This window comes from Onychostruthus taczanowskii, unplaced genomic scaffold, assembly GCF_017590055.1.
Source record: "Onychostruthus taczanowskii isolate IOZ18803 unplaced genomic scaffold, ASM1759005v1 scaffold120, whole genome shotgun sequence".
NCBI classification, from domain to species: Eukaryota; Metazoa; Chordata; class Aves; order Passeriformes; family Passeridae; genus Onychostruthus; species Onychostruthus taczanowskii.
The window spans coordinates 842,008-855,922 of NW_024498352.1; the positions used below are offsets into that span (position 1 = coordinate 842,008).

General features: G+C 35.4%; 1 protein-coding gene across 1 annotated transcript in view; it reads right to left on the bottom strand.

Moving 5' to 3' along the window:
- Nucleotides 1–13,915, bottom strand: part of FBXL17 (F-box and leucine rich repeat protein 17) — a 279,024-nt gene that overhangs the window by 236,339 nt on the left and 28,770 nt on the right. The gene's annotated exons all lie outside the window — the stretch shown is intronic.

Here is a 13,915-nt window from a genome sequence, read left to right on the forward strand (position 1 = left end):
TTGCAGATGAAAAGGATATTCATCTTTTTATCTGCAGTATTTCTGTTGTGCCAAACTCCAACGTTATTTTTGCCACATTTAAAATTTCACGGAATATTTAACAATAGCTTGGGAATATTTAACAATAAGCTTTGCCCTCCATTAGAGGACCAGACTTTGTGCAAATGTATTGCAGCAACAAAAAAAGAAAGCACACTGTGCCAGCTCAGTGGTTTTATGGAGAGAAAAAAATCCAACCAACCAAAACAAACAAACAAACAAACACACACACAAAAGCTCAAACAAAACCAAACAAAAATCATACCAAAACAAAACCAAAACATCCACCAGAAAGCCCCAACACACAAAACACTAAAATCAGTAGGATACAACACAGGTTTTGTGTTAGAGCCTTTGTTAAATTACGCCCTCATATACTCCAAAACACACGACAAGCTATTATTATTCATTCTGGAACTGAGCTTTACCAAACAGTGTCACAATGTCCTGTGATACAAATCTATCTTGTCCATAAAATGAATTGAATCACTGTTACAAAACCTTACTGAAGTAAGTATTTAAAGCATCCAACACACACAGAGCTGTACTTTCAGCATTAGCTAGGCAACGGCTGGCACAGGACACACTATGGTTTTGCTAGAAGGACAAAACTGAAATTGGAAACATTTATAATTTTGCATATAAGAAGGAGTCAAATGAATAAAAGTAAACCTGGTGGGCACAGCAGAACATCTCTCAAGACATCCAAAGTAATGAACTAGCCCAAATTAATACCTCAAATTACTCTCTCAAACATTTATCAGATAGCTCAAAAGAGTCAAAGACACTGTAGTATGAACCTACAGGGGAAGCACTCAATACTCTTTTCAAAAGACTACAAAATTAAATATCTGTCAGTATGCAAATTAATTCTGAACTCATTTAGTAAGTAAAACAATATATTCTTATATTACTAATGGATGACTCCATACATACTAATGCAAAACATTCAAATGACATTATGGCAAGTTTTGTGCTATGTAGTGAACTGGAGTAGAAAAATGACCATTTTGAATTCTTTAAGCTTTTACTGTTCCTGTACCACAGCAATGCTTTCGTAAAGTAAATTACATAGCAAGCCTTACATCAGATTAAGAGACAATCAGTGTCTTAAAAACAATCTTGAATGTATTAATAGTAATTATGACCACTAGATGGCTCTAACTCAGAACTTCACCCATTTCATCCTCCCCCAAGATGCATCAGCTAAAACACATTTAATTTGGTATTTCCCTCTCCAATTACATAAATATAGGGAACCACTGATTTTGGACTTGGATGGTCATGGAAGTCTCTTCGCTCATTTGTTTATTTTCAATAAAAGAAATATTTGACTCAGATCTTTCTAGCCCTTTATTAGCTTAAAATGATGAGTGAATGACTTTCTGATTCCTTTTGAGATCTAATGTTTTGATTAGCCTGTATTTATGTCATAAAAATATTCATCTGTCTTTTATCACAGAACTGTCAGGGTTGTAAGGGACCTCTGGAAATCATCCATTCCAACCCCCTCTGCCATGGCAGGGCCACCTGAAGCAAGTGACAAAGGAAAATGTCCAGGTGGGGTCGGAATGTCTCAGCAGGGGAGACTCCACGCTCTCCCTTGACAGCTCTGTCACCCTCAGTGTAAAGAAGCTCTTCTACATGTTGAGGTGGAAACTCTTGTGCTTTAATCTACAGCCATTGCTCCTTGTCCATCACTGGGCACCACTGGAAAGAGCCTGGCAGCATCCTCCTGTCACCCGCCTGTGGGATATATGTATGTATAGGTCATTTAGTCATATTTTTCTGAACTTTTTGTGTACTCAAATTTCTCTAATGCTAACTTCCAAGAGATGCTCAGAAGATTTCAATGTTCCTACTAAAAATTAAGAAATTTTATTTTAACACTGCAAAGAGTTAGTTAGTTTTGTAGTCAGGAAAAAAAAATCTGCACATTAAACAAAGCTGGCCCAACACAGAAAGCTGCTTTATTTATAAAATCTGGACCATTTTTTGGTGTATCTTCATCATTATTGTTGTTGTTTGGTTGTAGGTAAGCTAGAGCTAAAAATTTATAAAATAGCTGGACTAGAGCCTATATTGATGGAAATAAAAAATTAAAGAAAAAAAATAAATAAAAGATAAATACCTAATCTCCTGCAGACAGGTCTTGCATTGCTTTTATTCAGATGGTTGCAAATCCAAGACAGGGTATAGAACAAATGTATGAAGATATTTTTATTTTGGCTAGGGTTTTACTTTTTGCCAATTGGAACATTAAACTTTCAGAAGATAAACATGTCACCTGAGGCTACATGTTAAATGATAAATCTGTTAGAGAACAAAAACCATAGGCAAAATCTAATAGAGTTTTAAATTTTTAGGTCAAAATGATTACTAGGAGGACTCAGATGGCACTGCAGCTGAAGCTTTATTATACTTTACTGCTCACAGGAATGTTAGAAGTGCCATTTCACTTAACAACAAAAACAACAGAAATAATAAAGGAAAGAAGTAGCAAATGCATAGCATTCATTCCCATTTATCTAGATTGCAGCAGGATGAAAACCACACATGACTATCCCTCTGAATACAAAGATTTATTCTGAATTTTTTTGTGTGGATGTGTAGTTATTTTTCTTTATCTCAGAGACGAGAAGAACAAACAGATCTTTTTAAAATATCTCAGATATTTTTCTTTATAAGATATTTGAACATTAGTTACTCTTGTAATTATTGCGTAAGTAGTATTTTGATTTCAAGCCACATGGTCACTTGAAAGGGAAGACTCTAAGACCAATTAATGGAAGTGTAAGGCTTGAGAAGCTACAGTCAAGAAGAAAAGGCCAGTCATGGAAGTACAGAATGAGTTCAGAAAAACGGGTTAGGTTTTTTCCATAGTAACAGTACAAATATTACAGAGCTGCACAGGACATTTCAATATTGAACTATGAAATTACTATAGTCAGTACTGACTACTTTGCTTAGTCAATACAGAACTATGTAAAACTTTTCAAGCTGATATTAAAACTTCTGGAGTATTTTTTAATCAGGTTTCTTTTTACAAAATTTAATTGAAGTTATCAAGGAAGATTATGCACCTTAAAAAAATAAACCTCTGAAATACCTGGCAATATACACACATTAACACTTTCAGATTTAACAAAAACCACAAAACATACTCATTAAGACAAAAATACCCTATATTCTACTCCTGTTAGACTCCACCTGCAGTGCTGCATCCAGCTCTGAGGTCAGAGCACAGGAAGGACATGAATGTCTTGGAGTGAGTCCAGAGGAGGGATGATCAGAGATGGAGCATCTCTGCTACAAGGGAAGGCTGAGAGAATTGGGATTGTTCCTCCTAGAAAACAAAGGGCTTTGGGGTGACTTCTACCCAAAGGGTAGCCCACAAGAAAGATGCAGAGAGACTATTTACAAGTGCATGGAATGACAGGACAAGAGGGAATAGCTTCAAAAAAAAGAGTAGGTTTTGATCAGATATTAGCAAAAAATTCTTTGCTGTGAGGGTGGTGAGGCCCTGGCACAGATTGCCCAGAGAAGCTGTGGCTGCCCCAGACCCGGAAATGTTCAAGGTCAGGTTGGATGGGGCTTGGAGCAACCTCGTTTAGTGGAAGGTGTCCCTGTCCATGGCGGGGAATTTGAACTAGGTAACTCGTAAGCTCCCTTGCTACAGAAATCACTCCATGACTCTACGGGGAAATGAAAAAAAAAGGAGAGGAGGAGGAGTAGAAGGGGAAGGGGAAAGGGAAGGTGAAGGCGAAGGTGAAGGTGAAGGTGAAGAGGGAGGAAAAGAGGGAGGAAAGCAGGGGTAAGTTGCGAATCTTTTCTAAAATACAAAGAAAGCTTAGATCATAGTTAGAAAAAAAGGACAATATAATTGTTAAACTACAAAACTATTTGTAATAGTTGATTTGAGTACAATTTTTTTGAGTATACACTCTACAAGATGCAGATATTCCTCATTTTGAGTGCAGAAAACAAAATTTATAATTGAAATGTGACAAGTATGCCTTCTAATAAAATAAATTTTTATTACGATATAGCTGTATAAAGAAAGTCATCCATAACAAAATTAGTTGTAAAATATACTTAACAGAATAAAAAAAGGTGCAGACATGAGGAATTATCTAAAGTACAAGGAAGCCTGTATAATAGAATTTATTAATTTACAGAATTATGTCATGGAACACCATAAAAAAAAATCACAACTACAAAAATGCTTAGGTTTTGCAGGTATGCATATATACGGGTAAGTATTTCAGGAATGGAGCACTCTTTGTGGAACACCAAGTATGGTTTATCATCATACTTGAAATGTTTACAGGCAATCCCTTATTGTTACATTATAGCTAACTAGACTTTAAATTATGAGTTATCATAAAAGTCTCCACAGAAAAAAATTGCATCTACTTATAGCATATGCAGCTACATCTCTCTGTTTAAAGAAATATAAATATTTCAAATATTTTAATCTTAATATTATAGTATTAGATAATATGTTAATTTATATTAGAATATTAATATGATCTAATATAAATTTCAGATTTTATCCTCAGTCATCAAACACCAGTCATTAAACACCACTGAAGAATTCATCAGTGAGATCAGGCTAGAAATAGAAAACCCAAGCCCTAAACATTTTACTTCCAATAGGGGTATTTTGGAGATTTTTTTTCAGCTGTGAAGTCCATACCAGCATTAGATAGGAAAACACCTTCAATTGCCCTGAAGAAATGGGAAATAAAACTCTTCCCTCTCTCCTTCAGTTCCCATCCTCACTCATTCACTGTAGATCAAAGGGAATCAGCACAACCTGACACATAAGGCCCATTCCTCTCAGTGATCCAGCAGGTGCTGAGGCCAGACAGAAAGCCTGTTTTCCGCAGCCCTTTACCTTGTTTGATCGCTGGTTACTTTTGATTTGACACTGCCCTCACACTAGTAATGACTTCCCCCTCGCAGTATCCACCTCGCATCTGTCACCCGGAATAAAGGGTATCACACTGAGCCCTGACAAGGCCTATGGCCATGAGATGTGCTGCCAGCGACAGGCTCCCCAGCTCCCACCATTTCCAATTCAGCTCCCTTTGTTCTGCTGGGTACTGAGGCCAGGGCACCAGGAGAACAGAAAGGATTATACACCAGCTGTGAAACTGAGTCTTCATGAATTTGTATCTTTTCATCTCGGCTTCACCGTCTCCCTAAATACAGTGAACTTTATGGTGGTTACTATGAAATACACAACCAACAAATGTTATGGAAAGTTTGCTTAAATCCTCTTTCCCTGTAAAAGAAAAGCCAGCAAATCTCCTCGAGTTAAACTGAGAAACACATTTTTTCCCCCAAATATTATTATTATTAAAGTTTTCTAACTGATGTTGCAGGAAGTGACAGAAGGCCAGCTGGTTCATACCACAGAAGGGCACAGGTGTGAGAAGCAGGGTATGATTTTTGTTTTACTGACAGAAGGTGTCTGAGAGTTAAATGAACAAGTTCTTTATATCCACTCTTTCCTTGCAACTGGGTTTTTTAACAGAAGGTAAAGAAAAGTAGAGGAGGACTTTAAATCAGATTATGTTACTTGGAGAAAATAAAAAAGTATACAGGTTTTCACATGCTACACAATAATAACATAAATTTTGGTTTAGCTTTGTAATTACAAGTGCTATTGTTGTTTAAATTTCAGTGCAGTAAGTATTTGAAAGACATGCAATCTTTTTGAGTCTGGAAGTCCAGTGAAAGAATTGAAACACATATCACAAAGGACACAATCACACTCCTCCACACCTCTATAAGATTTGCATGACATGGGTCAGAGCCTAATATTAAAGATCACACATTTAATACCCTAAATAAGAAGTTCCTGACTTCCAGAGTGTTGCATGGTCATTCTTCAAAATTAATAGAAACTGAGCATATTAAAAGTATTTGAAGCATGTTAAAAGCATTTTGAAATAACTTTTTGGAAGTCCTAAGTATGTGTGTATAGAAACTAAATTATGTCAATTGCTTAACTTCCAAAACTAAAATCAGATATTCTGAAGAGCTGTAGATCTAATTATCTCTTAGACAATTCAGAAGTAAGTACTTCCAGTCAGTATTAATTTTTAACTAAGTTCTGATGAAAATTCAACTAATTTTTCCAATTATTGTCTCTCAAAAGTATCACTCAAACTCCAGAAGCTAGCTGGACTCTTTGGAAGCTTGCTGAACTCCTCATGGCAAGATAATTATGTACAATAACAGGGCACCGTAACTTGCTGACATTCCCACATGCATCCTGGAATAATCCTCAAATTAACAGAAAGAATACATAGAAAATAAGCTCTCTTATAAGCTCTCTTATTTTCAACCCTTTTCCATCAAGAAACTCCAGGTCACTACATTAGTATCAGACAGATTTACTCAAGTCCATCCTTGCAAGGTCACATAACAACTGTTACAGCAAGTCATGACAACAGATGGATTTGTCAGAATTTGCGCAAGGCACTAATTGGGAACATCAAGGCACTATAATTTCTCCTTAAGAAATACTGCACTGTATTTAAAGAAGCTGTCTACCTTAAGACAAACAATTATTTTCATAGGTTTTAATGTAACTATGGTTTCTTGACAAAATTCAGCTTTTTCAAATAAAACAATCACATTTTGTCTGACAATTCAGTCTTACATGTCAGTGTTTATCCCTACATCATCTTTGTTCTAAATGGGTTTTTATTTAACCTACAAGTGGGTTACTAGATGAATTTAATGGGTAAAAAAATAGGTCTTCAAAACAAAATAATACAGGGAAGACAAGTATACAAAATTGTGAGAATTAAACTGGAACAGATCTCTCTCTAAATTGAATTTAAATACAAAGCTGCAGAATTTAGAAGAAAATCATAAGGATGAGAAAACCACTGGAAATACCTGAGAAAAATAAGACAAAAAGTATCTTAAATATTTTTTGGCTTATCTGAACAGAATAAAACAAAATGCACATGTGCATTTGAAGTGATATCTTTGCATATGGCAGCCTATGTGAAGTTTTAAATATAGCCTAAACAACAAACACTTCAACTGTTCTGGAATTGAAAAAAACAAAACTCAGACAAAGGAAAAAATAACAAAACTAAGTTCAGCATTCTTGAAATTAAAGTAATAATTAGAAAGACAGCAGATATTTAGAGCTACACACTTTTCCAGAAACAGATTAAAAGTCAATTGAAATTAGGTATGACTGATCTGCAAGTCACATCCTACTGAGTAACTGCTTTGTGCAGAGCAGAGCAGATCTTACTACAAACTCGGGTGATACCCCCTACCTCAGGGATTGATGCTTGTAATTTCTCATCCCTGCTCATGGTCTTAACACCCATTCTGATGCAAAACAACAATCTTTCTGAAACCTTGTTTACTGTTACTGGGTGAGGATGCCAGTGTTAATGGTATCAGACAGATAAAGCTAAACAAACTGACCTTGAACAAACTCAGTGTCAGCAAGTGAAAACTGAAAATAAACTGTGAAAGTACATAAGGCAAAGACAAAAGTGTTCAACAGAAGGAATGCTGGAGGGGAAAAAATTGCTTCAGTCAACTTAAAAGGATTGCAATAACACTGAATAACAACAAGGTGAAAATTATGGGGTTGCATCATAATTGTAATCTACTACCTGAATTTGAAAAGGAATTATGGTCTGCAAAGACAGAAGCCCTTTGCCTCCTTCAAACAGTTTGCAAGAGAGAATAAAAAGAAAAAAAGTCTAAAATCTTTGTGAGACAAATAATAAGTTTCAGTAAACATTTTCAATACCACTTGCACTAGATAGAAAAAAATGTATTAGCTACTAAATGACATGGTATTTGTGTAACAACTAGATTAGACTCAAAAACAAGGACAAAACCTTTGCAAAAATAATTTTGATTCCATGGGAGAAATGGTACAGAAAAAAACATGGCTACACAAAAATACAGCTTTATGAGGAATCAAAAAAATAACATCTTCAATATATTAGAGAGTTTTTTTAATTTTTAATTAAGGTCAGCATTTAATACTGCTACTGTTATACCCAAAATTCTCAATCAACAGAAGAGTCTAATTTTTTTGTTAACTGAATCTTTGGAATTCTATTTTCCTTTGCTTGATTGGAGAGCAGGCACAGTTTTCAAAAAGATAAGAGATTCTAAAACCATTCCATAGACCAACTTTGATTACAGCAACAAGTAAACAGTTCCCGTGAAATATACCATAATTAAGTAGAAGAAAATTGCACCTTTCCTCCCTCACACCACACCATCCCCTGAAGCAACCCACAGTGGTCAGAAAAAACACATTCTTAATAACAGGAATAGAATATTAAGGTTGAATTGTCAGCCTCCATCCATCAGAACTCCTCACACATTGGCAATGAGTTGTGATTTGTGAGTTATGCAACTCACAAATAATATGGTCTGTTGTTCCTTTAAAAAAAAAACGACATAAGGGAAGTCTTCACCTTACACAGATGCATATAATTTACCCCAATTAACTTTAAATTGGAGTATTTTATAAATTGATATTTAAACTATTTACATAACATTAAGTCAGTATTTAGGAGGAAAACAAACAACAAAATGCACATGGGATACCAAAATACCTTTAATCACAATAGTAATTCAAGAACTGTACAAAGAGCAGCTACGCAATAGTGAGTAATTTAAAACTTCTCCATCTGTGTAATTCACCTCTAAACAGTACTGATTTAGGCTCACAAATTCACACAGAAATAATTTTAAAACTGACTGATAAAGACTTTTGGTTCAGTTGATAAAAATCATAGTGTAAATACAAAAGACTGGATTTCATCAAGGCACTGGAATACATGTCAATTCAGTGATAAGTTCACAAATTTATAAATGGTGCACCATCACTGAATGACCACCTGTCCACTGGTAATTTGTTCATCGGTACTCTGCTAAACATGTCTGTCTTTTTAAAGACATTTTTCTACCACAGAAAATCCATCAGTAAGTGTTTATAAAATGGTAGCATAGAATAAAACATGAAAATATCAGTGAGAATTTAGACTTGCAATCTATATGGCCAAAGTCTACCTATGGCAAAAGTATTCCAGCTCAGCAGCGAAATATTTTTTCACATTGTGCTGTACAGCTGTGTGGGATTTCACTGCTAAGGATGAATCCAAAACCACCTTTCATAATTCCTATCCTCAGACTCAATGTCTTAAGATGTGGTTTCCCCTTCCTCCTTTTGTTTTGAGGAACCTATACACCAGGGAACATGTTCAAGAATTAATTTTCTAAGTTAGTCTGATGCTCTGATAATCTATTCCTTTTATTCCACACTCATTTATTAGTTTAATAATCTTTCATTTTAAAGACAAGATCATGTGGAGCACAAATTAGCAATCCCCTATGATAAAAATGGCTTACATTCACTCTCAGAAACAGTACTAGTAACACCAATGACTTAAACTTTCCCCCAGAAATGGGCGGGGGGGAAGGCAAAGAAACATGAGTTTAGGGAAAATCTGACTGCCAATCCCCACTCTTTTCTAGCAGAAAAAAAGCCAGAATGGGCTCTAAGACTGGATGTAGTTGGAGAGTAGCATCACTTACAACTGATCTGTCATTTGATTAGGCCAAGCTTCAACTTTAGGGGAGAACCATGGAAAAAGTAGGAGTGAAGCTTACAGCACCCATTGTTCTCAGTATCGGAGAACATGTGATTTCTGGGAAAGCAAGTTTTTTTAATCATCTTGCAGGTTTCAGCAGCAAGGCTTTTCCCAAATTCTCACTTTCTTTAATCCCCAAGCCATATTCTCCAAATGATCATAAAAACCCCCAATACTCAAAAGAAAATTTCAAAAAAACTCAAGCAAAAAATTCCACCCAAAACCTATCACCATGGAACTTAATTTTTGTTTTTCCAAGACAAAATCTAGATATATTAGTTAAAGCTGCCAAAAAAATATCAATGCCACCCACTGATTTTACCAGAGGGATGGAAAGCTTCTCAGACAAGACGGAAGAGAGTCAAGAGCTTTCCTTATTTTCCGATGTTCCTCTCAAAATCACCAAGAAATAAAGCATAGATGAGCAAAAGTAAACCACGACAAGACAACACAAAAACCACCATTGTCTACTTTTATTTGATCCTACACCTAGAGCAGACCACAGCATGTAGTGAAAGAAGTACCAGGTAGCCCTGGTACTTTCTGTTTCTGAACAGAAAATGTTCATCCTGTGCCAAGTCACATCACACTGCTCTACATCCGTCTAAGTAATCCATAAATTATAAAATAAATTGTCTTTATCATAGATGACATGTATATACAGGAAATAAAAATGTTTCTCTTCAAACCTGAGTTTGAACATAGGCAAGCTGTATTTTTTAAAGGATCATAAAACAGTGAAAGCACATCTGTCATACTGCTGTGGGTTCCTCTGTTAACTAGTGTAGAAAAAAACTGAATTTTAACGATTCATAAGGAGATATTCATAGAGATCTCTTAATTTTTTATGAAAAATGACAATTTCTCTAAATGAAAGATTGGCACATACATATTCTCCCTAGCTAGAAGGAGAATTTCTGTCTAAAGTAAAAAGCAAGGGAAAGCTATATGCAACTGAAAATATGAGGAAAATGGAAATTGTAATGCTACACTTATGCAAGTACTACAAACTGCAGTGACTGCAATATGAAATTAATTGGCAATTCTCCAATAATATTTGTTTTTGGTATCAACAGCTGCTTTTACAAAAATGTTGACTTTGTGGTGTACAACATTAGTAATTACTCCTTACATTCAGGGCCTGTCTTCTCTGCAAGACAAGAAAACAAGTCAGAAAAAATCAAGAAAACCATAATCATATGCCTTCTGAATACAAACAGGTTAACCAGTAAAAACAGTAATAATTCCACCTACTATGTTAAGCAAAGAAAATAATTTGCAGTGTTACCTGAAAAAAAATTGAACACTACTTTTAAGATAGCCAAGTCTGCCCGGAACAAATATGCCTAGAGAATTATATAGGTGAAAGAGGGGCGCAGTCTCCTGTGATAGAGACTAACTGTTGTAGAAGGTGCCTGTCCTAGTAAACACAGCCCTAGCACACCACTTCATACATGGCAGATTTGATACATATAGAATGACATCTTTAACAGAATTACCAGATTAAAAGAACAATTTATTGAGGCACACATTCATAATCCACAGTACCTAAATATTTTATCTACCTGCTGCCTTTTATTATGCATTGAAGTTTGACTTCTTTCAAAGCAGCATTTCCTAAAAAGACCAGACACAGAAAGACATGAAACATGTTTAATTCAAGATGAATGTATTAATTTTTTTAAACTGCTGGACAAAAATATTACATTTTTACTTGCAAATATTGTTTGAAAATATAAGCCAGATAATATTATAGAATAAAAGATTTAAATTCTTTTTCTTCAAATAGCATACTAAAAATGGTGGAGCATTTATATACATATTGCACTGCAAAATTTCTGCACAGCTAGCAGCATCTAAATAAGTTTGCATTTAGAGAGATATTCTTCAGATCAAAAGTGCTTATACCACAAAAACCACCCAGTTTTCAACTGTCTTTAATGCACATTTAGTATCTTTAATCACCTTCTATTACCTTGTCCATCTTCAAACTTAAAATCTGTTGCTAAATGGCAAGTAGACATTGTTCTGCAGACACAAAAATACCTAAATCTTACAAATGATTGAATTAGTGTCACCACATTTCTATGCATTAAGTAAATAGCTTTCAATTTACAAAAATAATCAAAAATAGGCATCTGGATATACTTCTTAATTAAAACATACTTGAAATTTTCCTTACAACTAATTGTAGCTTGAGAGCAGGAGCTTAAAGTATTTGTTTTAATATTCGACTTGTGCCTACTTTAACGTAGAAACTGCACTATCATCATTTTCACAAGACTAGAGGAAATTCTAGCTAAGCCAAAGTTAGGAATAAAAACAAAGAACTTAGCATAGCAGCTTTTTGCATTACCTCACCCAAATTTTATTTTGGGAGGGTGTCACTTCACAAATATGTCTCTTTCTACAGGCCAAGAATCACTATTGCCGTGTAAAAGCACAAGCCAATGAACTAAACCACCAGTATCTCACCATGAAAATCCAGGATATCCCATTTCTATAATACTTTTCAGTCCCAGACAGAGTGCTTTATAGGACAGGAAAACAGTGATCTACCTGAGTTTATGTTGTAATGCAGCACAACCTGCATGAAAACAACAACTAGGCCACTACCAAAGTATCTGAAATGGCAGGAATACCTTCAGAGGAGTTTCGAATTTCCAGGTAACTTCTGCCACCACAGAATGAAGCATATAGAGGAGGCAGGTAGTGGCCTTCACAGGATGTGACAGTCCTACCAGACAGAATCACAAGAATTTTGCTTGAATTTACAAAATCACTAGAATTTACAAAAAACTACTTCTGCCAAAGGATGATTGTCCTCCCAATTTTCCATTTGTATAATAGAACTAGTAAGAAAGTAATGCCATTCAAGTTTAAAATTCACTGTCCACATAGCTTTTCTCCTAACAAAAAAAAATAACATCAACCACTTATCTCTACAGGCACTGCAGTTTCACATCATTTCACAGAGGACTAGTATCACAATCGAAAAAAACAGAAGGTCAGCTGTAGCAATCCTTCTATAACAGTTTATTTGCAACACTGTTCCCAAGCAAGACTAAAAAAGAAAAGCAAAAAAGCACAGAACATCTACAAAATGTACATACAGCAAACACCGACACTACTTCAATCTCATTAAAAGCACTCCAAAACTTCCTGAAATTTTGTTGCAAATACTTCAAAACCTGGAGAAAGTATAGTCTAGGAGCAACAGTAACAGCACAGTGTTTTACACTGTACAGTGCTAAGAGACATTTTAAAAAACCCCAGCACATTAGCTCAAGAATGAGCTTTATAGGAAGAATAAATTTTCTAAGATAGTCTGAGATGTAAGAGATGTACTAAAAACAAAGAAAAACAGTACAAGATAGAGCTGTTCTGAAACCTATAAAGTACAAATTTTTGAATTGTGCACCATTAAGGCATTTTCAGAAATGCCTAAAACCACAGAAATTCTCAACTACTATTTCATTCTAGAAATTCCCATCTTTCTGAAATAACAAATACATTTAAACAGCCTTATGTAGTAGCTGAAATCATCCAATTTCAAGAATGCAATCACAAATCTCTCACTCATGTTATACAATATAAATATTCTCTACATAACTGAGTAATTCCCTGTATTTTCAAGAAACTGCACAAGAATAACAGCAAACACTCAATCTCCCACCAAAACAATCCAATAACTTCAGTGCGACCAACAACTTTCATTTCCACATGTTTAAAAGAGCAAATCAAAAAAGATACTAAAAAACATCACGACTACTTTAAAGAAAACTATAAAATTGCATTTATAAAAGCATCTTTTAAAAACTCTAAAGTCTCCGAACGTGAACAGAATGGGAAATACAATAAAAGAGAATTGTGCAGATGAAGAGTCTTGCAAAGCTGACATTTTATGCAAAGCAAACACCTCTTTTGTCACACCTACACCTTGCTGCAAAGCCCGACAGTGGTGAACTGTACGGATGTACCTCTGGCACAAAACCACACACAGCATTAGCAGGGTGACATCACCAGACACACAAGGTCTAGCAACAAATCCTCTGGGCATGCAGCTCATGTGTTAATGAGGGAGACCATGGCAGAGGCACAGCTATGCCTCCAACAGCAGCACCCCATCTGATCACTACTGAAAAAAGGCAGCCCTTGGAAGCAGTTCCAGCAAGTCTTCTGGAAAACTTCTGCTGGCAATGCACACTCACCCA